Source organism: Mesoplodon mirus (genome assembly GCF_964341445.2).
Source record: "Mesoplodon mirus genome assembly, chromosome: X".
NCBI classification, from domain to species: Eukaryota; Metazoa; Chordata; class Mammalia; order Artiodactyla; family Ziphiidae; genus Mesoplodon; species Mesoplodon mirus.
This window is the reverse complement of record NC_138981.1, coordinates 34,955,404-34,979,802: the sequence shown is the minus strand read 5'-3', so window position 1 is coordinate 34,979,802 and position 24,399 is coordinate 34,955,404. Positions and strand designations below refer to the sequence as shown.

At 38.4% G+C, this 24,399-nt stretch overlaps 1 protein-coding gene across 3 annotated transcripts in view; it reads left to right on the top strand.

Annotated features, from left to right (window-relative positions):
* PRRG1 (proline rich and Gla domain 1) overlaps positions 1-24,399 on the top strand; it is a 148,754-nt gene that overhangs the window by 20,606 nt on the left and 103,749 nt on the right. Inside the window, exon 2 of one of the 3 annotated variants that reach the window (XM_082609430.1) lies at positions 4,161-4,204. The exons of the other annotated variants lie outside the window; for them this stretch is intronic. The gene's annotated coding sequence lies outside the window, so the exon portion shown is untranslated. The remainder of the gene's footprint in view (positions 1-4,160; positions 4,205-24,399) is intronic. 3 annotated transcript variants of the gene reach the window in all.

Here is a 24,399-nt window from a genome sequence, read left to right as displayed (position 1 = left end):
AAGAGAAATTTATAAGGAGTATTTTATTCTTTTTATTACAAAATGTTTACTATAAGATGACCAAAAAGTTAATGCAAATCTAGCCTCCACTTTGGCATAGGTAAATCTTAGTTGCTATGTGACCATCTACTGTCTGTCTGTCCATATCTGTATTTGAAGAAACGTAATTCAAACTCATTTTGTTGAAGTGAGAGAGTGGTGTATATATGGACATATATACACTACCAAACGTAAGATAGATAGCTAGTGGGAAGCAGCCACATAGCACAGGGAGATCAGCTCGGTGCTTTGTGACCACCTAGAGGGGTGGGATAGGGAGGGAGGGAGGGAGACGCAAGAGGGAGGAGATATGGGGATATATGTATATGTATAGCTGATTCACTTTGTTATAAAGTAGAAAGTAACACACATCATTGTAAAGCAATTATACTCCAATAAAAACGTTAAAAAAAAGGTAAATGTAGTGTTAGATTGTCTGGTGAAAGGTGAAAGTTGTTTGATGTTATTATCATTTTTATAGTATATGTTATTTCACTGTAAGATGAAAATTTGTCAGTAAGCGGTTGGGACACAAACATAATTAAATACCTTTGTTCTCTACCTATCTTAAAAAATGAGAATATTAAATAGTTTGTTAGTTTCATACAGTGTGTGATCACTGATCACAATCAATATTTTTAAGCTACCTATAATGATTAAGTTCACTGTTTATTTTAAGGGTATATAACTGTAGTGTTCATTTTCTAAACTTACTAGAGAGAGAGCTCTCTTAGCAAAACTGTGCATCAGTGTTTGTTTTGATTTTGGTTCACCGCTTAGCATCTTGTCTTGTCTTTAATCAACATAAAGCTTGTCTAATTCATTGGCTCAAAAAAAAAAAAAACCAAAACTCATTTTGTTGTAGGTTCCCCAGCTAGCCAGGACAAAGGCAGACTGTCTCAGAGAGCTCTGAGATGGGTTTGTTTACAGCCTAAGGTTCTAACACTGTCTGGGGTAGATGCTGCTGATTATAGTACGCTGGTTGTTTTAGAACCACAGCCTTTGATCTGACCTTATTCTGTTTGACAAGAAGGAGCAGCATTAATTCCACACCACAGAATATTACAAGACCCTGAGAGTGTCCTTCTGTAGGACCAAGAGTGAGTGGTTAGGGAAGTCATATAGCTGGTATACAGCTTCCTTCATTGTGCACTACCCATGTCTCCCACAAATAGGCCCCCTGCTTCAAGGGTGTTTGTATTTGGAGTGGTTAATTCCATTAGCCTGTATGGGTAGGTGACAGAGGATATTTTATTAAAAACTTCACACTTACTATCCTCCTCCATGACTTTCCTTCAGTTAATTCAGGGCCCAGCTGAAACGCTCAGTATCACTTCTTAGTGAGTGCTTCAGAAATCTTGGCATTGAATATCACTCTAGTAAAAAGCACATAAAATCAACATATTGTGGAAGAGCTTCTCTGTGCAGCACCCTGCCCACCTTGCACGTCTTCATTCAGGCCACGTGGGCAATGCTTCACCACAGTCTGACTCAAGTCTTGGCGAAATGCCCTGTGGTTCCTCCCGGAGCAAGGGGAGGTAAGCGGCTCAGTGAGGAGCTGTCACTAGGTGGTTTCTCCTAACATCCCTCGTGGGAACCTGTCATAAGTCCATTTCTCATCCATCTCCTCGTTCAGCTGAGTGCAGGGGTCTCCTCCTTGTACCTTGTACCCTTGAGGTGTCTCTGTAAGTCTGTAAAACTGCTTGGATTTGGTTTAGAGGTGGCTCCTTGACAGCAGCATGACACATCGCTTGAACATCTGTCATCTGGCCCTTCCTGTTTGATGTCAGCATGTGGGATTAAGGGCTTGGCACACTGACACTGTGCTGATTCTGCTTTTGCTGTGTGTTTAAGTAATAAATTGTCTGAATCCATTTGAGCTCATTACCTCCTTACCGGACTCATCTGTGGAAGTGTGGCAACCAACCTAATAGCTGTACTAGTAATACTTGTGGCCCTGTGAGCCACTGAGTTGCTGCTTTGGGAATGTTTGTGTGACGCAGTGGGGCTCTCACTGGCCAAACACTCGGCTCCTGTATGTACCATGGGTTACCCTTTGACCCTTTGTACTTGTCTCTGGGCAGAGTGAGGCCCCTATTGGAATTACCCTTTTCTCACATTGCCAGGCCAGCAAAAATACTAAAATCTGCTCATCAGAAAGGCTTTTTATACAACTGGAAGGACCACACAAATTCTAAAGCTGACCCCTAACACCTGCCTCCCGCCTCCCTCCCTCCCCCCGGCCCCAGCCTCTACATCTCTCTAAGTGTGGTAGGAAACAGAATAATCACAGTGTTTGGGCCTACTCAGAATTGTGTACTTTTATTTATTTATTTATTTATTTTTTGGGCTGCGTCAGGTCTTAGTTGCAGCACGTGGGATCTTCGTTGCAGCACACGGGATCTTTTCATTGCAGCGAGCAGGCTCTTCATTGCGGCATGCAGGCTTTTCTCTAGTTGTGGCATGCAGGTTCTCTCTCTCTAGTTGTGGCACGCGGGTTCCAGGGCACGTGGGCTCTGTAGTTTGAGGCACACGGGCTCTAGTTGAGGTGCGCGAGCTCAGTAGTCGTGACGCGTGGCCTTAGTTGCCCCGTGGCATGTGAGACCTTCGTTCTCCAATGAGGGATTGAACCCGCGTCCCCTGCATTGGAAGGTGGATTCTTTACCACTGGACTACCAGGGTTAGGGTTAGGGTGTACTTTAAATGGTACATTCCTACTCAGGAGGTGGTTCCCTCTTGCTCATAGATTTTGTGATATTTTGGTTTCCAAAGAAACCAAATGTTTCACCCTACAAGCACCTAAAAACATTTCTATTCTGGCATTAGATCTGGGAAAAATGGAAGACAACATGGAGGGTAATTTCTACTTATATATTTTTGAAAAATTTTCTGTATAGTACTTGTTGATTTTCCATTATGATCTTTTTTAATATAGACATTTAAGGCTATAACTTTCCTTCTAAGCACAACTTTAACTGCATTCCACAGATTTTATGTTGTATTTTCATTACCATTTAGTTCAAAATATTGTCCAGTTTCTCTTGTAATTGATTTTTTGTTTTTTGTGTGTTTCCCTTTGTTGAAAGCTTTTCATCCAAATGCAGTCACATACATTTCACTACATACTACTATAATTTTTATTCTAATACAGTAATACTCCTTCAATTTATCAGATCCTTTTCATAAGAGAAGTTAGCATATATGTAATTTATTTTTGATCCAGTGATTATTTAGAGTTTTATTGTTTACTTCCCAAATATGTAGTGTTTTCCTGGTTTACATATTGGTGTTTGTGAGGAAAATGTTAACACAGGGGGTCTGGTTGCTGACTCCTTCGTGTCTCTAAGGGAACCTGGAACCATGATTGACTCTTGGTTAACCCCTGGGAATGTGGCCCTCTGCATGTTTTTATGTTAATGGTTGATTTAGTTTTGAACACCAGGAGCAATAGACCGTGCTGTACCTGTTTGTCAGAACTGCTTTGTGCAAACATCCAGATTGATGAAGTGTACCTAGTTTCATTGTTGGGGTCCTGAGTTTCAATTACCATGGCGGTCAAGTAACAGGATATGCCTGTATGACCAGCCTTTCGTACAAGCCATGAAAGCTGAGACTCAGTTGCTCTTTCTGCTCTTCCCTGGGCAGAGGTATTTTGCATATACCCCTATATTTTGCCTCTAGAGAGAGTATGTATAAAAAGGTCTGTGACCTCTCTGGGTTCTACCCAATGCATAACCTTTTTCCTCCTGCTTTTACTCTGTACCCTAGACTGTGATAAATCTTAGCCATGAGTATAACCTACTGTTGACTCTTCCGTGGTGAATCACAAACTTGAGGGTGGTCCTGTGTGCCCTAAAATGGTATTCTAATTTGATTCTTTTGTGGTCAGAGAACATACTCCATATGATTTCAGGTTTGGTTTTTTTAAGAAAAAAATTATTGAGGCTTGTTTTATAACCTAGAATATGATCTCTCCTGGTAACTATCCCATGTAAATCTGAAAAGAATGTGTATTCTGCCGTTTTGGGGTGTATCATTCTATAAATATATATTAGGTCAAAGTGGCTGATAATGTGCATATCTTCTGTGGCTTTGCTGATTGTTCTTTTTTTTTTTTCTAGTTCAATCCATTGCTGAGACAGGAGTGTTAAAGTCATCAACTATGGTTGGAGAATTGTCTGTTTCTCCCTTTAATTCTGTCAATTCTTGTTTCATATATTTTGAAACTCTGTTATGGGATGCATACACATTTGGGTTGATCCCTTCCTGTTGAATTGACTCTTTTATCATTATTGACTCTTTTATCATTCTCCTTTATCTCTGGTAATACATTTGGTTTTGAAATTTGTCTTGTGATGTTAATGGCCATTGCAGCCTTTTGCTTATTACTCTTTGCAAGGTATGTTTTTCATCTGCTCATTTTTAACCTGTCTGCGTATTTATATTTAAAATGAGTGTCTTGTAAACAGTGTAGACTTGTGTAGTTTGTTTTATTTTTGTCTTCTGACAGTTTCTGCTTCTTAATTGGAGTGTTTAGTTCAATGATCTTTAATGTAATTATTGACATGATTGGGCTTAGGCCTAATATTTTATTTTTTATTTTCTACACATCTTCTGTTTTTCCTTCCTCTCTTCATCCTGCCTTGTTTGTAGAGGATTTGAATATGTTTTCAGAATTCTCTTTTATTTTGTCTTTTGATATTTTAGCTATTCTTTTTCGTACTCTTTTTATAGCAGCTGCCCTAGGGATTATAATATACAAAAATAACTTTTCACAGTCCACTTAATTAGTTAATAATGTACTACTTAGTACATTAGTTAATAATGTACTACTTCAAGTAAAACATCGAAAACTTACAAACTTATAGGTCCACACCTCTGTCCTTTTTGTTATAGTTGTTACATGTAAACACACACACATACACACACACACACACACACACACACTCCAGAAGACACTTATCATTTTAGTTTTAGACAGTTATTTGATTTATAAAGAAATTCAGAGGAAAAAAGCAAAATATAGTCCTCTGTATTTATTCCTCCATTTATTACTTCTTATGCTCTTTATTCATTTTTGAGTGTCCCAATTCCATCTAGTATCATTTGCCTTACATGTAAATAACTTCTAGCATTTCTTACAGTGCAAGTCTGCTGCCAGCAAATGCACTTCTTATAGTGATCTGCCAGTGACAAATGCTTTTAGTTTTCTTTTATCTGAAAGTATCTTTATTTTGTTTTCACTCTTCAGGGATATGTTTGCTGGATACAGAATTCTGGGTTAACATTTCCTTTTTTTTCCCCCCAAGACTTTAAAGATGTTCCAGTCTTTCTGTCTTCCATGGTTTCTGATGAGAAGTTAAGCATTAATCAGATCATTGTTCTCTTGATGGTGATATGTCATTTTTCTCTGGCTGCTTTCAAGGTTTGCTCTTTATCTTTGCCTTACAATGGTTTATTATGTACTGTGGCTGGGTTTCTCTGCTTATCCTGCTTTGATTCATGTATTTTGTATCTGCGAATTTCTTTCATCAATTTTGGGAAATTTTAATCCATTATTTCTTCAAATATTTTTTCTCTCTCCTCTTCATCTGGTATTCTATTTACATTTATTTATGACTGTATAATATCATTTAACAGGTCTCTTAGCTTCTGTTCATTTTGTTTAATTTTTTCTCTCTATTCTTCACCTTCTGTAATTTCTGTTGATTTGTCTTTAAGTTCACTTACTCATTCCTCTGTCATATCTATTTGATGTTAGTCAATCTAGTGATTTTTCCAGAAATTATATGTTTCTGTTGTTCTAAAATTTCATTTTTATTGTTTCTGTTTCTCTGCTGAGACTTCCAATTTCTCTGCTGAAGTTTTCATCAATTGATCATTCCAACATCTCTGCCATAATTGAGTCTGGTTCTCATGCTTTCTTTGTCTCATCTAACTAGGTTGTTTTGTTTTATTATGCTTTGAAATTTTTTGTTGAAAACTGGACATCATGTACTGAGTAATAGGAACTGAGGTAAATAGGCCTCTAGTGTGAAGTTTGATGTTTATCTGGCTAGAAGTTAGACTGTGTGTAGTATGTACTGTAGCTGTAGGTGACAGGATAAACCTTCCGCTGGTGTCTTTGTTTTTCACTCCCCTATTGTCTTCAGGTTCTCCTAGGGACTTGTTCTTAAATAAGGTCTGGGATGAGCTATTCGTTCAGTTTTATTCCCCTCTCATTATACAAGAGTTCTACTGATGTAGTGGGGAGGTGTGGGGAGAGGGGAAGTGTTTTATAATCCTAAGACTGGGTCTCAGTCTTTTAGTGAGCCTGTACCCCTGGGCTGTGACCTTCACGACTGCGTCTCAGCATTTGTTTTTCACCCTTAGGTGAAATAGGAAGGCTAGATGGGGGCTGGAATTGGGTGATTTCCTTCCCCCATGTGGAAGGCTAAAGGGGGTTAGAACCAACTGGGTATTTGGGTATTTTGAGCCAATTTGAGTATTTCACTTCCCCAAGGTTGATTAGGCTCTGTTAAATAGTTTCTCTTGAGGGCAGGCCTTGTTAAGAGGTAGAGAATGTTCTGGGCATATTACAAAGTAGCTACTTTCCCCCTCCCACTTCTGGAAGCCTGAGGGAATTTTTCTCTGATCTTCACTGTGAGAACTTGGCAGGGCTCCTGGTGGTAAAACTCACAAAAGTATGAGGGTCCCCCTAAGATCAAGCCCCCCTGAAGTTTTTAACTCTCAAACTTGTCCACACTGAGCTTCTAGCAATCAGCTACAGTTTAGGTTTTCTACTCTGGTACTGGTTCTGGAGTTTTCTGTTCCTGGGCCTCTGCTTTGGTAAGTTGGATTTTCTGTATGCACCTGTCTGTCTCTACAGTTTTGGGGGCAGTGTTTTGCGCTGTGAGCTCAGTGCTCTGCTGTATCTAGAAAGAGTTGTTGACTTTCAGTTTGTTCACCTTTTTTTCTTGTTGTGAGAATGGGAATGATAAATTCCGAAGTCCTTCTATACCAAGGTCGGAAGTCAGGTTTTTATGAATTGAAAACATGTCTTCTTGTATTTCATTGAGGATAGCCACTTTAACATCCTTGTCTGTTAGTTCTGGTTCATCTTGGAGTTGGACTAGAATGATTATCTTTTCTCCCGATAATGTGTTATATTTTGTGTGTGTGTCTGTGTGTGTGTGTGATATTTTCTTGATTCTTCATATGCTGGGTACTTTGGGATTATATCTTGGATGTTATGAATGTTAAATTGAGGAGATTCTGGACTATGTTATTTTTATCCATTAAGTACTATTTCTTTATTTTAGCAGCCAGTTTTCTTGGCTGGGCTTGAACAGCTAACTCTTGTATAGTAGCTCTTGTCTTTGTTCAGATCTGCTGTTTTTGGATGGGCTGTTAATAGTCTAGCCTGTGCAAGTGTTGTTCAGGGTTTAGTCAGAGATGTGGGTAATTAGGGGTTAGGGATCTACTCTTTGGGTCTTTCTCTTCAATGCTCATGATTTCCTGGATTCTTTTTATCTGGTTTTTCAGGTCTGAACGACTGGGTTTTTCACACATGCTTATACTTCTGCTGTGAGCACTTGGACTTCACCTAAATCCAGACTAAAAGGCACATCATCTCCTCTCCTTCAACTGAGTGCACAATCTGCCAGTGTCTGTCTGCTTCTCTTCACTCATCAGCACCTTCTGGGTGGCAGTTACAGTCTTAGTTCAAAATTTGTTCTTTTGCTTTGCATTTATTCCATACCACCATAGTTAGGATTCAATTACAGATGTAATTGAATACAGAGTTTGGGGGTTCCCTCTCTGGCTGTCTTCCTTCTGGGATTCCCTCACTTCTTCAGCATTTTCCCAACTCACCTTTTCTGGTTCCCTACGCCAGGATAATGTCGGGTTTTTTCTATGTGTCCCCTGTCCTCCACTAGCTGCTGTTCATCACAAATGCTGCACTTAGCCCCAGGCTAAAAGCCATGGTGACTAAAACTTATTGACATAGTTCCCTGTCTCTATTCCTCCCAGCAGTTGTGAGTTCCCTGTGAGAGTCTGTATGCTTTTGCTCACTGTCCATTACCTTAAGTTCATTTCTCTTTCTATGATACGTAGGTTTTGTGGTTGTTTTTTGTGTGTATGTGTGCAGGGGACGGAGAGAGTCCTATAGGTTCTGAGTTTATCATATCCAGAAATGGAAAGTTTTGAGGAATATTTCCATGAGGGCAAAAAACCAATTTACTTTACTGAATAACCTCTTAGAAACCAAGACCATGTGTTCCTTTAGTGAATGTTGGTAAGACAGAATCCTGTGATGTCCTAGCCTCTTGTTTTCCATACAAAAGGGAGCAGGGGGCAGAGACATTTTAGAGATAAGCAGAATCCTTTAAGGGCTATGAGCAACCTATATATTCCCACCTCACTAAGTTGTATTGAAAATAGAATAACTTTTCACCAAGCCTGGAGATTTAAAAAAAAACCTATTTAGAGCTGTTTTAAGTCAAATGCTAGATTCTACTCTGCTTAGTACAATGCTTGTAGTAGGTATTCAGTAAATGTTATTTCACCATAATAAATTACTCACCATTAAAAAATTAACTAAGAGTGAGCATTTTGATTATCTCAGAAATAAGAAAACTAAAGAAATATATTTGTATATTTTTCTTCTTGTACTCATGTAGATACGCAGCTGATATATTTCAAGCCATTTTAAATAAGATTACTTTGTCCATGATATACTTGGTTATATAGTGCTATATAAATGCGTTTGGGAGGAAGTCCCTGTAATGGTTATTTCTTCTAACTCATTTGCTGAAGGACTGTAGGGAATAGTGAGCTAGATAATTAAATAAAGTTCATTTTGTAGTTTCTACCTTATATGACAGCCAGAGTAAATGAGATTATTAACTTGAACACCTTAAGAATGCATACAGTAATTAGGAGGCTTATGGAGATCATCAAGGAATTTACAATGATAGAAGAGCGAAGAATTAAGGTTTATCTAATGATGGGGTTAAAGTGTTCTGCATGTATGTCTGCACACATACAAAGTATAAACTTCATCAAAACACAACTCACAACACTTCTGGCTCATTACCCTCTTGTAAACTCACATGTAGGAGACTGTGTGGGGTCCTGATAGATCACAGGCTGTGCTGTAGGTGCTACTCACTGTTGAATGGGAATGAGATCAAAGCAGCCATGTTGGCCTGGCACTAAAATGAGAGATTTGCCATTGACTTGTCAGTGTGGTTATTGTAAAAGAGATGCAGTATGGAGCTGTTTCCTAACATTAATCCAAGTATTCAGCATCATAACTCAGAAACTCATTCAATTCTCTGCCCTAGGTCTCCATTTACTCAGTGCTATAGGCAGATTGGTGAACCCTGAGAAGGCTTAGGCCTTTGAAGGGGCTGTGTGGTAGCTATCTTGCTGTTGGCTCTAGTGACTTGTAGCTATGGATCCCCCTGTATGCACCCCTTTTCTGAGGTTGAAATCCAGTGCCCCAAAGCTGCTTTGAGGCCTGAATTGCATGAGTGAGCACTCAAAATGTGAAAACAGTTATAGACCAGAATAACAAGGTAAGGCCAAAGAATGTTTTTATGGATATTCATGCATGTTGCCAGCAGGATTCAATTTTTTTCCAGATGATTCTGAAAGATTCGCTTATAATTTAATGAATTTATATTTGATTCTTCTGAGCACCCAGTTACATTCCTATTGGTTCTGTACCAGACCACATCATTTTATGTCCCTTTGTCTTACCCATCTCTGAGGTAGATAAATGCTTCAGTTCAACGGGTGGTAAGGGGCTGTATTTTCATGGGACTTTCCTTGTGTTTCACAGTGTCTGTGCGATAAGAAGGACAGGAAGAAAATCTGTTTTACAATAAACTGCATAAGGTGTTAAATTCTATAACGCTTATAATGAAGTTTGGTGAAATGCTTTTCCAAAGAGAATTTTCTCCTCAAATTAGTAGCTATCAATAAATTGGTATGTGGGAGGAACCTTCCTTAAGATTGGTGTTCCTTGGTAGCTAAAGCAAGACATTGCAGACATTTCAGAAGCAGTTTCCAAGGAGGTGAATAGATGGTGAGGTAATTTTCTTAAGTACTTGGATCCTGATTGTCTCCAGAAGCTTTGAAGCTGTGAGTTACAAAATAGACTGATTTGATCTCCTGGGGATATTTGCCAGCTTCATAATTGCACCGAGACTTTTAATGAAAACAAGTGACAACACGATGTCTTTCCCTTTGTTCTAGGAGGGAGGCGATTCCTCGGTGATAAGGAACAAAGTGTAGGTTTCAGTTTGGAAGACTTGGAAAACCAGATTTCTTATAGGCCAAACACAGCAGTATATCTGTGATACCAAGTTGTGACTACTTGTTTTATTGAGATAGCCTTGAAAAAAAGTCAATTAGACTAAGCAACATGAAGGCAGGTTTTATGTTATTTTGGTAATCGGACTCCTGGCACGACGCTTGGCTGTGGTAGATCCTGATACATTTTTGTTAGAAGAATGGGAAGTCTGTTGTGTTGCAGTGTCCTAGGTTGCTTGACATGTAGACTTTCCTTCCTGCCCCTGGCAAACAAGTCATTTTTCAGGACTCTCAAGTGTTGCCTGGTCTGTGAAGACTTCATATCTTTTCTGGTTACCACTAACCTGACCATTCTTCCCTTAATGTATCCTTTACTTCTTTTATAGCATCTATGACATTTTAATTTTATTTTTGATGTGTATCTGCCTCTTTATACCACAGTGGGGAGCTCAATTACAGTTTGTTTGTTTACCCTTGGTATATTAGTAGGAATGAGTTTGGCTGCAATGAACAGAAATGCAATTAATAGAGGCTTAGATAAGAGTGTAGTTATCTCACAAAAGTAGTTTGGAGGTAGGCAATTCAGGGTGGATGTCTTCAAGGACACATACCTTTCTGTTTTTCCAACCCATTAAGTTTAGCATGTGGTTCTCATTCGCATGATTGTACAATGGCTATACTTCACACCTCACATCCGTATTCCATGCAGGAAGAAAGAGGGCAACTGGCAGAAGGGTTTGCAGAGGTATGTCCTCTTGAAAACAAGACTCTCCCCTTACATCACATTGGCTAGAACTGGGTCACTTGTACACCCTTAGTTACAAGGGAGTCTGAGAACTTTTCCAGCCCTCCTCCTACAGAAAGGCTGCGGGGCAAAGGCATTGTGGATGGCATTTGTGTAGGTAGTCTGCAATTTCCTGTTGATGATTGGGGTCTCCCTCAAAAATGTCCTGGCACATGTCCAACCAATTATGTCACATATTGAACATATTTTAGTAGTAGGCTTACCATCTTAAATCGCAAGAACAAAATCTGTTTCTTTGCTGTTTCTTCAGATTCTTTGCATCTATTTTAAAAGTGTGGTCTGGCTCTTGGTTTCAAATTAAACTTACTTTGGCCATTTTCAAGATGAAGGTTATGGTCAGAGATGGAAATAAGCAGTAGTACAAGAGAATGTGGTTCTAGGAACTTGGCCCCAGCAGTATGGAAACCATTTCCCTGTAAGTGATGGACTCCATAAATAGTCTGTCTGCTTCCTAGGGTTCTGTGATTTCTAGATGTCCTTCAATTCCTTTTTCCTTTTATGAATTGCATTTGACAGAGGGAGGGGCTGCAGCACTTGATGGGTCCCCTTATTTGTAGTGTGAGTATATTTAATTTCTGTATCAACAAATAGTTTCCGGGTGTCCTCTTCTTTAAACTGGTTGGAATGAAGCTGAGGGCATCTGGGAACCCTTAGGACCCTCTCCTCCTTGCTGCTGCTGCCCCCACTCCTATTCTCTACTGCCTTCTTAGGGCACTCCTTCCTGTGATTCGTGACTTTATTTGTATTCCTTACTGTGTTCTCTAGATAGTTGTGAATTGTAATGTCTCTTTCTTTATCCAAATACATGTTTTTTTCAGCCATAAATTCCCTTGTCCTTACTTACGGCAGCAACAGGGAAACACTACAGTCATATCTATTAGACAAATCCCTTTCCTCAGAGACCAAGCTTTCCTCCACAGTCCTTCCCTTTAGTTGTTCTAGGAAAGGCAGGAGGTTTTCTGGAGGTTTTCTGAAGCAGTTTTTAAGTTGCTTCTAGAAAATTTATATCCATTTTGGTAGTGGACAAATTTTTTTCCTTCGAAGGCCACATATATAAGGAGGAAGAGATCAAATAAGGGCTACACATGTAAAGATCCTACTTAGAAGGTAGTTCTTTTGGGTAGAAGTTTTATTTTTGAGAGAAAATGTTCTTCATCCATGCTTTTGCAATTAAAAACAGCGTAAATGCCCCAAAAGAGCAGAGAGCACAAAATTTTAACCAAAAGCTATAGGTTTATAAAAGAAGAAATATAGCTAGCTCATATATACATTATATATAATCTATTCAACCTGATTGTGATCAAGGAATTGTAAACTAAAGCAATGAGATACCATTTTTTTTTTTTTTTTTTTTTTTTTTTTTTTTTTGCTGTACGCGGGCCCCTCACTGTTGTGGCCTCTCCCGTTGTGGAGCACAGGCTCCGGACGCGCAGGCTCAGCGGCCATGGCTCACGGGCCCAACTGCTCCGCGGCATGTGGGATCTTCCCGGACCAGGGCACGAACCCGCGTCCCCTGCATCGGCAGGTGGACTCTCAACCACTGCGCCACCACGGAAGCCCCCGAGATACCATTTTTAATCTATTGAATTCACAAATTTGAAAAACAAAATGCTCATACTCGTTGACAAGTGTGAGAAATAGTCTTTAAAAGTTTTTTAATTATAAAAGGTTAGGCATACTGAAAAGTAGAGAAGCCAGTATGATGAAAACTTCTATGTCTACTATTTTATTTATTTCGGATCTTTTTTTAAAGGCCTAATCCTCCCTAATCTGGTTCCGTTTCTTCCTCCCTCCTTCCTTCACTGTCAGCCTCCCTAAAGCCAACCTGAGGCAGCCACTTTCTGTAAACAAGCATTCTCGTATACTGGTGGTAAAAATGAAATTGCTTCAAACTTTCTGGAGGGCAAGTTAGCAATATGTATCAATCAACCTAGGAATTTAATCTTAGAAAACAATAAGATGTGCATAAAAATATAGGTGGGTACATATCAACATTATTTATAATAAAGAAACAGAACCATCCTAAATGAACACCACTAAAGCACTGGTTACATAAATGATAAATATTCATATGATGGATTATGAAGTAGTGATGAGAATTTATGTGTGTTCCAAGTTGTCTGCCCTATGTATATATCATTGAGTAGAAAATATTTCCCATACATGTCATGCAAGAATCGGTAGTCAGTGCAATGGTAAAGCATATAATTTGGTTTTGTGTTATGAACAGTTAAAGTAGAAAAAGAAAGGTAAAGGGGAAAATGGAAAATTAAAAGATCAGTTGAGTTTATAATGAAAGAAAGTGAAGTCGGCAGCTGGTTTGTTTAGGCTGTTCAGGGGACTTGGTGTCTTAGCCATCAGTTATTGAGTGTTTTTCCTCTGTGTCACCTGGGTGCAGAAAGGCCAAGTGATGGCCTCATCCCTCAAGCAGCTTGTGATCTGGGGGAGATAATACACAGAAAATTGGTGAACAAACAAGAGAGAGTAATATTTGACAAATGCGTACTACAGATTTGAATGCTATAGAAATTCGGAGGACAGAGAGATTATGTCCTGCTGGGCTGATAGAGATGCATTTCTAAGGAGGCAGGAAATTATACTGTCATTAATAATGGCTTTTGGATTCCAATATGCCAAAAGGAAGGGACATCATATTTAAATGAAGGGGAATGGTATGAACAAAGGCTTGGAAGTGGGAAAGTATATAGCATTTGTAGAGAGCTGGCTTGCCTTGATTTGTAGGATTCTTGTTGGAGTGGAAAAACAATTAACAAGGACCAGTACTCGGCCTAGAATGTCACCCTTGTCTTCAGACCTCTGATGCGGTTTTGCATGTAGTTGTGTTTGTTGCTTTTAATTGCAAGTCACAAAAATGTTCATTTTAGTATTAGAAAATCTACTGTAGGACATATGAAATTAAGCTGAAATTTTTCCATTCTTGGTTCACTACTATAGTGGGGACAGCAGTAGAGTGAGAAGCAGATCTAGGATGTGCTGCAGGGTCTACCAAGCAGCAACTCTGCAGTTTGGTTACAACCAAACCAAGCCTTGGTTTCCTCATCTGTAAGACAAGTATGATATTATTCGCCTTACTGAATTCATAGGGTTTCTAATGTGCAGATCAAGTAAAATGATATAAAGATTCTTCTTGACGCAGTGTTGGAGGGGCAAAAAACATCTTCAGACAGAACCCCCTCTACCCTCTGCTCCCTCAACCTCAACTCTGATGAAAAGGTATGTAACTAAGGGAAATAAAGGATTTATAGAGAAATTTGAACCCACCTGAAAATTGAGTACTGACATGACAATAGTCCAGAAAAACGTTCCCCCACCCAGTACCAGAATCTTTAGTGTGTTGTCCCCAGAAAGTTGGACTCCAGTATAGATTTGGGGGTTGCTTTTGAGCCACGATTATATTGTAACAAACATCCTCTTGTCTTTTGGCCAGTTGATCCCAGGGCTGTACAGATTTGGTAAACTCACTTGACAGGCATTCACAATGTATTTCCGAAGTGTAGTAATTCTTAGGGACCCAAGGCTACCCCCAGATGAACTATAGTCCCTCATCCTTAATTTTTTAGTGTAGAATGATATTCTGAATTCTCTTGGCCCATGGGTTTGCTTATCAGCATTTTTTTCAGGGCTGCCACTCTTTTCTGGCTAAAGGCCAGCAGAGTGAGTCAGATCACTTAGGATTTGTTTATAGAGTGGCCATCAGGATATTTGTCAGAATCAGCCAGGTGCAGTGAGTTTCCTTTGGCATGGGCATTCCTCTGGGCCTGGTGTGTTTTTGATTGTATCTAGGAAGTTTTAGGAAGCCATTTGAGTGGGTCCATTTCTAAATATATTATACAAATGTAGAGTACACTGCTTCTGGGCTATCTTGCCATTGGCCTACTTACAACAAAGGAACTATTGAAATTGTGTTGTAAAATGCCTTATAGTAGGGACTTCCCTGGCGCTTCAGCAGTTGAGACTCTGTGCTTCTGTTGCAAGGGGGCACCGGTTCAATCCCTGGTCGGGAAACTAAGATCCTACATGCCATGTGGTGCAACCAAAAAGTTAAAAAAAAAAAAAAAACCTTATAGTATTTACTATATGGATGTTGAAGATATTGTTCATTACAATATGACACTAGGGATAATTTTGCTCTCTAATCTCAAAATCATAAGTGATAAGGCTTCTAGGCAATTGGTTTGTTTTTATCGTAGGGATGCCATGGCTTATGTAACTAATAGTGTTTTTCTCTTGGCATTGGCTACTAAGAGGTTTATCTCTTTTCTTTAACAAAGATACAGAACCCTTCAGCAAGTTTTTTGTATACAAATCTCAGTTCTCTCTCTTGAGGCTATATTATCCTGAAACTCTTCTATTCTTGATTTTTCCCTTTGTCACATTTTCCTCAAATGCTTTTTGTTTTTTAATTTAATTTAATTTTATGTTATTATCTGATTTTATATAGATCATCTTTAATTCTTTCCAGAACTAGGTAGGGTATGAGTAAATAAGATTAATTTGATACTGAAATGTTAAGTTTAATGTGTTGAAATGGTGTCTGTTTTGCTTTTGTTATTTATTATTACTTGGTGGTTAATGTAGGATGCCAAAGTAGGTGATCTACTGAAGTATATAACAATTGAACTTTTAGATAAGATAGAATGGAGAGGTAAAGCAACAAATGATCATATGCCTACAATAACCCCTGCAGTGAATACCTCAGGGTATGCACAAGTTATATCTGCCCTTTCCTGTCAAGCTTCTCAAGTCTCAGTTCATTTCACCAGGAAGCCTTTTATAGAAGAGGAAACCGAGTTCCAGATATTTCTCACAACTCAATAAGTAACAAGAACAAAGGACTAGCACAGTGCACGTTCCTTGATCAGGATCAGTTCTCCCATGCCCACCCAATATGATCCAACTCTTTCATTGCCATATCATCTCTATTTTACCATGGGAAAACTCCAATTTTTGTAGTCTATTTCAGCTAGGTATTAAGAAGCAAGCTGATTAAATTAATTTACACGTGTGAAGAGTTGATAACTCCCTCTGATTTTCCTAGTAATATATGCCGGTTTGCCCCAAAAGATAAGATAGCTCTATCTCTAGATGTCTAAATCCAGGTTCTCCCATTTATCTGTCCCAAGGCAATAATCAGAAATGAGAATAACGGTTTATATTTAAAAATATACACTGCTACATTATTTATGACAGCAAAAAATAGAATCAGTTCTTAATGGCTGCATAAGTTTTTATTGTATGAATGTAACAAAGCTTATTTCTTTTCTTTTTTTTCTTGTTATTTCTTGTCTTTTTTTTTAACATCTTTATTGGAGTATAATTGCTTTACAATGGTGTGTTAGTTTCTGCTTTATAACAAGGTGAATCAGCTATACATATGTTCCCATATCTCTTCCCTCTTGCGTCTCCCTCCCTCCCACCCTCCTTATCCCACCCCTCTAGGTGGTCACAAAGCACCGAGCTGATCTCCCTGTGCTATGTGGCTGCTTCCCACTAGCTATCTATTTTACGTTTGGTAGTGTATATATGTCCATGCCACTCTCTCACTTCGTCCCAGCTTACCCTTCCCCCTCCCCATATCCTCAAGTCCATTCTCTAGTAGGTCTGTGTCTTTGTTCTCGTCTTACCCCTAGGTTCTTCATGACCTTTTTTTTTTTGCTTAGATTCCGTATGTATGTGTTAGCATATGGTATTTGTTTTTCTCTTTCTGACTTACTTCACTCTGTATGACAGTGTCTAGGTCCATCCACCTCACTACAAATAACTCAATTTCATTTCTTTCTATGGCTGAGTAATATTCCATTGTATATATGTGCAACATCTTCTTTATCTATTCATCTGTTGACGGACACTTAGGTTGCTTCCATGTCCTGGCTATTGTAAATAGAGCTGCAATGAACACTGTGGTACATGACTCTTCTTGAATTATGGTTTTCTCAGGGTATATGCCCAGTAGTGGGATTGCTGGGTCATATGGTAGTTCTATTTGTAGCTTTTTCAGGAACCTCCATACTGTTCTCCATAGTGGCTGTACCAATTCACATGCCCACCAGCAGTGCAAGAGTGTTCCCTTTTCTCCACACCCTCTCCAGCATTTATTGTTTCTAGATTTTTTGATGATGGCCATTCTGACTGGTGTGAGATGATATCTCATTGTAGTTTTGATTTGCATTTCTCTAATGATTAATGATGTTGAGCATTCTTTCATGTGTTTGTTGGCAGTCTGTATATCTTCTTTGGAGAAATGTCTATTTAGGTCTTCTGCCCATTTTTGGATTGGGTTGTTTGTTTTTTTGTTATTGAGTTGCATGAGCTGCTTGTAAATTTTGGAGATGAATCCTTTGTCAGTTGCTTCATTTGCAAATAATTTCTCCCATTCTGAGGGTTGTCTTTTGGTCTTGTTTATGGTTTACTTTGCTGTGCAGAAGCTTTCAAGTTTCATTAGGTCCCATTTGTTTATTTTTGTTTTTATTTCCATTTCTCTAGGAGGTGGGTCAAAGGGGATCTTGCTGTGATTTATGCCAAAGAATGTTCTGCCTATGTTTTCCTCTAAGAGTTTAATAGTGTCTGGCCTTACATTTAGGCCTTTAATCCATTTTGAGTTTATTTTTGTGTGTGGTGTTAGGGAGTGTTCTAATTTCATTCTTTTACGTGTACCTGCCCAGTTTTCCCAGCACCACTTATTGAAGAGGCTGTCTTTTCTCCACTGTATATTCTTGCCTCCTTTTTCAAAGATAAGGTGACCATATGTGCGTGGGTTTATCTCTGGGACAAAGTTTATTTCTGAATGGTAGAACATTTAGGGAATGATTAAATTATGGTACATGAATATAATGTAGCCATCAAGAATCATGTTTATGAAATATTTAATTTCATAGGAAGATTATTTTGATATATGAATGAAAAAAGTTGGACACAAAATGGAGTATCATATGAGCTCAACTTGTTAAAATACAGTATTTTATTTATTCAATAAATTTTTTATTCAATAAATTTTGCATGTCTAGTGTGTGTCAAGTAGAGTGATGAGTGTGAGGATATAGAATCAAACAAGATATGCATGATCCCTGCCAGCATTAAACAAAATAGGGCATGATTATGAAATTAAATCTCCCTTTGGGGATTGGTGATTTGTAGTCAAATGTGCTTAAGCTCATTTTTTAGTTTGTGGATTCTCCAGGACCTTGGTTTCATTTCTCTTCTGCTTTTTGTCTGGGAATTCATAGCTCTCCAGTTCAATTAGATTGAGTGGTAGAATTTAAAAATAATAGCAACAGACAATTCAAGCCTGACATTCCCCATCATCTTGAGATTTTTATTTTTTTTAACCTATGTGGTCAGTGTTGCCCAATGACATCAGTATAATAGCTTCTCCTAGAAATCTATCCTTGTGAGTTTGTGTGGGCTCCTTCTGCAGGAGAAGATACTAGTTTGCAAAGGAAAAAACCATTTTTTTAGTTTTACCTGACACGAGCCTTTATAGAATGTGATTCTTATTGTTGGGTAGCATTATGAAATTAATTTTGTTCTTGAGACAAATTTCCTTTAAAAAAATTTGAATGATGCTTACAGGAAATGGACCTTTACTCAGAAATAGTTTTTACTGAAGAAGCTATAAATCTTATTTATTTAGGAAAGTCATCCTGCAAAATAAACCTTCTTTAGAATTGAGGTTAATGTTTTAATTTAATGTTTAATGGTCCGTGTCAAACCATTAAATTTTGGTTCTCCCAGTAGCTTTACTGTAATATCCTTGAACATATTCACTACAGTGATACGCTTTGTTAAATAGTGATGCAACTTATTACATGTCATAGAAAGAGCTCTTCCTTCTAAAACCTTAGAGGTGTATCAGATTTGTTCGATATACTATTTGTTATGATATTTCAATGCCATTTTTGTTATGTGCATTCACAGTAGGATAGTGGGAATGTTAAAAATGTGAGAACGGATTTTTTTTCTGGTTGAATTGTAAATGTTGAGCTCTTGAAGTTATTTAGTATATCTGATCTCATTTATTTAAAAGAATTATAAACCTGAATTACTTATATGATCACATTTAAAGCACCAGTATTGTTGCATTTAGGGCTAAGATTTTGTGCTGTGGTTTGCCTAAGGTAATACAACCAAAGCCACATTGTTTATTCTTTTACTTTTTCACTCACACATGGTGTCCATTATGCATTGATCTTGTCCAGCAGTATTAACTTTCTTTAACTGATTGTTCTGCTATCTGAAGAGTCGTATTAAAATTTAATCAGTAAACTAAAAATAAGCAGCTAATGCCATAGTGCATTCTGGTAACTCATAAAAGAGAAAAAGAAAGTAAAACCTAATGTGGGCTTGTGAGGTTAAAGGAAGGTGAGTATGTATTTATTGGCTATTCAAGGATATATGTAAATTACCTTTTTTTCTCTCTGAGAAGTGTGATGTAATGGGACCACACTTGTAGGTGATACACTCTTCCACTTGCAGATATTTACTGTTTTCCCTACTAGCGCTGAACTGCTCTGAATTATATAGCACTATATAATAGGGGTAAAGCCCATCTGTGCCCCTTGTTTTCCTCAGAAGAGCTTTTCTGGACAGTGACTATGGCTAACATGGTTCATGAGTTACATCCTGTGTGTGCTGCACTTCCCATCCGCCAAAACGAAGCAAATCCTACCCACAAGCATTATCTTCATAATAGCCTCTCCCTTTTTGTCTCATTTCCACGTTGAAGGTTCTTTCCGACTTACTGCTTTTCTTGTTTCTCTTTTCAGAACACTTCTAGATTTAGAAGAGGTACCTAACCATATTCCTGCTGTTAGTTCTAACTTTACTTTTATTTTTGATGGCTCTCTTCTGCTCAAAGTTACTTGTTTTCACAATACCACAGAGAACCTATTAGTTTAGAAAATTATGGCATTTTGCTCATCTTAAAAGTAATATTTGCTTAAATGGGCAAAAGATTTGAATCAGGCACTTCACGTAAGATGTCCAAATGACCAATTTAATGTTCAAAAAGGTGTTCAGCTTCATCACTCATCAGGAAAATACATGATATGATACCATTAACACCCACCAGAGTAGGAAAGATGAAAAAGACAATACCAAGAGTCTGTGAAAATGTGGAGCAACTGGAACTCTGCTCTAGTGCTGCTGGCAGTGTGTATTGGTCCAGCCACACTGGAAAAGTGTTGGTCAAGTAATGAGTTGAGCTGAATATAGGTATGCCTATGAACCCATTAATTCCATTTTTAGGCATAGACGCAGAAACAGTTACATACATTCATAAAAAAACATGTACAAGAATGTTCATAGCACTATTTGTAGTAGACCTAAACTTGAGAAAACCCAAATGTCCATCAGTAGTAAAATGAATACATTAACGGGGGTATATACCTAACATGGAATTGGTAGTGAGAATGAATGAACCATGACTACATGGAACAATATGGATGAATCTTACAAACATTATGTTGAGCAGAAGAAGCTAGATCCAGAAGAGTATACACTGTGATTCTACTTATATGAAGTTCAAAAACACTCAAACTTCATCTATGATGTAAGAACTCAGGCTGGTGGCTACCCTTGCTGTGAGGTAGTGACTAGACAGGAGGGGGGTTGGGGGGGCTTCTGGGGTGCCAGTATTCTGTTCGGTGTTCTGGTCTGGGTACTGGTTACATGGGTTGTGCTCACTTTATGAAAATTCAACAAGGAATATACTTATGATTTGTACACTTTTATGTATGTATGCTTTATTTTAATAATATTTTATATAAGCGAATAATAAGTACCGTATTATTTATCTACTGCTACATAACAAATTACCCCAAAACTTAGCAGTTTAAAATAATAATTATCTCCCAAGTTTCTGAGAGTTAGTGATCCAGCAGTAGGTAAGCTGGGCGGTTTTAGCTCAGGGTCTCTCACAAGGTTGCTAACAACATGTCAGCTGGGGCCTGCAGTCATGTGACAGCTCGAATGGGGCTGGAGGATCTGCTTCAAGGTGGCTCAGTCATCTACCTGTTGACAGAGGCCTCACTGAAAGCTCCTTATGTTACCACAGACTAGAAAAAAGAAAAACCCCACAGATAACATTTATTTGCTCATTTATTTATTTATATACATATATTTGTGTATAATGTTTTTACACGTTTAAATGTATTTAATGAATTATAATGAATACTGTCATAATTTTTTTCTCCACTCTACATTGTGGGCATCCATTTTTTTATGACTGGCTCATCTATAGATCTATTTCATCATTTTTGCATATAGTTTTACTGAGGTATAATCGACATACAGTTGACATACATGCACATAATTGAAGTGTACAACTGGATAATTTTTTGTGCATGTATACACCCATGAAATTGTCATCACAATCAAGATAATGAGTAACTTCTCACCCCAAAAAGTTTCCTCCCGTCTCTTTATCATAATCCCTCCTCTCATTCTTTTTAATGGCTGAAAAGTTTTATTTACATATGTAAAGCATCTTTAAAATCCACACTTAGGTATGCTCACAGGTAGCTCAATCTGATTTTTTGTTTAAATTGTAGAACTCTCACCGCATTTGGAGGAAGAAATCCCCCTCTCCCAGTCAAGAGCATGTAAGCCAGATTGCCTGGGTTAGAATTTGAGCTCTGCCACTTTGCACACTGTATGACCTTGGACAAACTGCTTAATTATTCTGCATCAGATTCCTTATCTGTACCTCTCGTGCTAATGCTAGTACTATACCTAACTCATAAGATTACAAACATTAAAGGAATTAATACACATAATGATCTGATGACAAAGCACTACGTTATTGTCTTCTGTTGTTACTGTTCTCGTGGGTTGCTATGCTAAAAGCCTGGGTTCTCAGTTTCTCCTGATGATATTAAAGCTGTGAGTTGATAGTGTCCTACCTTCAAATATATTACTGGCACCTACTTCTTCCTTTCACTCCTGTTTCTTCTGTATCACCTCCCTCTGAGTTCCTTACTAAAGATGAGGAAAGGTATGTATTTAATGCCAGGCTCTTTTGGTATTTAGGTGATGTCTTAGGGACATTTAATTTGCTGAGAGATACCCAAAATAGGATGCTTTACAAATCCCAAAACCTTATGAGTCAAGATGTCAGAATGCCACTTGCATATTTCTACCTTAAAAGTTGTTAGTGGTGACTTTGATAGTAGTGGTTATACATGTACAATAATTATTCCTTGAATATATGCTAAGTATATATCCTGTGAAAGATCCAAAGAATTAAGATATTTTTGTCCTTGGGAAGCTTACTATCAACTTGAAAAAATAAGATTATATTTTGAAGTAGTGAGTGTGGAAAGGCTGGGATCAGGTATTAGAGATACAGCAAAGGAAGAGTGAGTAGGTCTTACTGATTGTTTATGTCAGATTGAGCCAAGGATACTGCCCCTGCTGTAAACCATGAAACAGGCGTGTGTTTTACTACTTCCCCTAAACTGGAAACAACCCAAATTTCCATCAGTGATAGAATGAATAAATAAATAGGAATGTATAACTAATAGGGAGTGGGTAGTGAGGATGAATGTACTACAACCACATGCAACAGTATAGATGTTCACAAACATGAAGTTGAGTGGAAGAAGCTAACTCCCTAAGTATACACTATGATTCCATTTAAATGAAGATCAAAAAACATGCAAAACTCATTTATGGTGTAAGAAATCAGGTTAGCAGTTACAGATGCCTACCCCTCCACCCCCAGTTTCCTCACCTTGCTAATTCCGAGTACAGGGCTTGCCCTGATCACCGTAACCACCATGACCACCATCGCCTCCAAGGAGCGATCGGGGCTCTGTTCTTCTTCAGGATTTATGGTCCAGGGAAGTTACAGAGTGGGCTATCTACATGGCAGATTGGCTGGGGACTGAATAAAGCCTCAGGCATAGGTAGGCATCCTTCTAGCAGGGAGGTCATCAGCAAGGGCATGAGCACCATCCGAGAGAAGCCCTCACCGTGCACCACCAGGAAAGATTCTGTCCATATGCTTGCACTTGTGGTCTGTTGATGCTAAAACCACTCCTAAGGGACTCTTGGGCATTCAGGTAATGCCCCTCACTAAAATGGCCCAGCGGTACCCACCTGTTTGGTCCCTGCAGATCTGGCCCTTCTGTCCTATGGCCCACTGACTTCTCTCCTCCCTTTAACCTAAGGGAGCCTTTCTAGCCTGGGATGGGGGAATGAATGGATGGGATTGAAGGGGGAACCCATGCTCTCGTTACATTCTTCAGTCATATTGTCTCAGCTGTACCTTGGAAGACAAAGTTAGGAATTTTTGTTTCTCTTTTTCTGACCCAAGCTTATCTTTCATTTGAAGCAGTGAGCACAGAATGGCTTAGCTACTTGTGGAGGCAGTAGTAGGTAAGGGTGAAAGAAAAGGAAAAAAATGAACTCTTGGGAGAAATAAAACTTTAAATACCTTAAACTGTCAATCCCACAACACTTGGGTTGAATGAGATAATGACGATATCAATAATATAGTTATGGAATTTAGAGGGGAAGCTACTTTATATATGTGGTGGAGAAAATACTTGGTTTTAGATCCGTGATGTTTCAGGTGGTGGCACGATATCCAGGTGTAGATTTCTCTGAGGCATTTGGAATTATGGAAGTTAGGGGAAAGGTCAAGGCTGGATATATGGCTTTGTATTTTATTGGGGTGGAAGTGATAATTGAAACATTACTGTGGATGAAATAAATGGTTTCTGTTAGGAAATACCGATGACTTCATCAAGTGATTTATAGGGCATCTAGATTATTTGATGTAAGTTGTGATGACTTCTTTTTATTCACGGAGGTACTTCTATAGCATTAGCATGATTTTATTTAGATAGTTACACCATTGTCTTTAATATTTTATTCTGTACTTGAAATATAAGTCCCACTATCATATAAAATTAATATCTCTAACTTAAAAGTTATTAGAGAATTTTCTAGCTGTTGTTATTGATAGTGCTATATCTTTATATTTCAATAATATTTATCCTGGGTCTACTTGTATTTCTTTTTTTTTTTTTTTTTAAAGAAGATGTTGGGGGTAGGAGTTTTTATTAATTAATTTATTTATTTTTGCTGTGTTGCGTCTTCATTTCTGTGCGAGGGCTTTCTCTAGTTGTGGCAAGCGGGGGCCAGTCTTCATCGCGGTGCGCGGGCCTCTCACCATCGCGGCCTCTTGTTGTGGAGCACAGGCTCCAGACGCGCAGGCTCAGTAGTCGTGG